Genomic DNA, 2,158 nt, shown 5'->3' with positions numbered 1-2,158 from the left:
CACCGGTTTAGATCATAGACCTCGGTTACTTTCTTCTAATGCTAATACAAGAAGGCATAAGAAGAAAGAGGTAGGCCGAATTGTTAAAGAGGTTTGGAAGTTTAGAATAAAAAGTTTGGCAATATTTTAGCTATACCAGAAATTAATTAAATGTAGACAAGAGCTGGTTACATGGTAGTCCTCTGGACATGATAATAGTAGGAAAATTATTGATGACTTGGAGGAAAAGCTCTTGATGCTAAAAGAAAATCAAAATGAAAGTGAAAAGTAAGAAATAATTCAGTTAGAAGATCAGCTAACAGAGGCCTACAATGCGAAGGAATGGTTTTAGAGAGAAAAATATCGGGTTAAATGGTTACAATGGGAGCTCAGAACACACATTTTTTATTCCAAATACCAATCAAAGAATAGAAGAAACAAGATTTGGCAACTAGAAGATGACAATGGAGTTTGGTGCACTACACCTGAAACTATTGGTCAAAGAGCCAAGAGATATTTTGAAGACCTATTCCAAACTATCTCCCCTAATAATCCTACCACCTCTCTTGGTAGTATCTAGAGGAAGATTTCAGCTGATAGCAACTGCTCCTTAACCAAGTCAGTTTGTGAGAAAGAAATTAAATAGGCATTATTCTCAATCAATCTCGAGGCAACCCCTGATGATGATGGTTTTACAGCCAAATTTTTTCAATTTTATTGAAAAATCACTAAAGAAGATGTGTACCGAGCAGTCAAGAATTTTTTTGGAGGTAACAAAATTTTAAAAAGTTTTAACCATACACATATTTGTTAAATTCCAAAGATTCCAAATGTCACAAATATGAACCAAGTACGTCCTATCAGTCTTAGCACGATTTTCTACAAAATTATCTCTAGAATTCTAGTTCATAGAATACAACCTATTATAAATAGAATTATTAGTGATACTCAAAGCACTTTTATATGTGGAAGGCTGATTAGTGACAACATTACTGACAACATCCTAGTGACTCATAAATGTATGCATTTTTTGAAAAAAAAATCTCAAGGTGATAATGATCTAGCTCTCAAACTGGATATGAGTAAAACCTACAATAGGATGGAACGGAATTTTGTTTGGTTTGTTATGGAAAAATTGGGTTTTTGTAACAAATGGATAAAATGGATGACGGAGTGCGTGTTTACTATTTCTTATTCTATTATTACGAAAGATTCACCTATTGATTTTTTCAAACTAAATAGAGGGCTCCGACAAGGAGATCCTCTCTCAGTATATCTCTTTTTAATCTGTGCAGAAGGTCTATCTTTTTTGCTCTACAAGGAAGAACAGAATAACCTATTTCAGGAAGTTTAACTGAATAGTAGATGTCCGCCTATCAACCATATACTATTTATAGATGATTCTATATTATTTTGCAAGGCTAACCAAACAAATTATGAAGGCATTATTCATATTCATATTTTCAAGAATAAATACTTCAGAGTTACCTCTTTTTTCGAAGCTAAAGCATGTCAGCGTCCATCTTAAGCCTATTTCTTATTCTATTATTACGGAAGATTCACCTGTTGATTTTTTCAAACCAAATAGAGGGCTCCAACAAGGAGATCCCCTCTCACCATATCTCTTTTTAATCTGTGCAGAAGGTCTATCTTTTCTGCTCTACAAGGAAGAACAGAATAACCTATTTCAGGAACTTTAACTTAATAGTAGATGTCCGCCTATCAACCATATACTATTTATAGATGATTCTATATTATTTTGCAAGGCTGACCAAACAAATTATGAAGGCATTATTCATATTCATATTTTCAAGAATAAATACTTCAGAGTTACCTCTTTTTTTCGAAGCTAAAGCATGTCAACGTCCATCTTGGGCTTAGGTAAGAAATCACCTTTCAGAATTTTAGTAGATGAAAAGGACAATTGGAATCACCAAACAATAAGGGAGAACTTCTCCCTTGAAATAAGTAATCAAATTACTCAGATCAAGATTGAAGAAGATGAAGAGGAGCTACTATGAACTCACAATAAATCTAATTAGGTAAAATTATACAGTTAGTCCTTATACTTTCATTAAAATTACAAATTAGTTCCTACACTTTAAAAGTTTGTAATTAGGTCCCTGTACAAAATATAATTTTGTAATTAGGTCCTTAATGATGTTTACCATAAAAAAAA

This window comes from Arachis ipaensis, chromosome B6, assembly GCF_059453495.1.
Source record: "Arachis ipaensis isolate K30076 ecotype BB chromosome B6, ASM5945349v1, whole genome shotgun sequence".
NCBI classification, from domain to species: domain Eukaryota; kingdom Viridiplantae; phylum Streptophyta; class Magnoliopsida; order Fabales; family Fabaceae; genus Arachis; species Arachis ipaensis.
Note: the sequence above shows the minus strand (reverse complement) of the source record.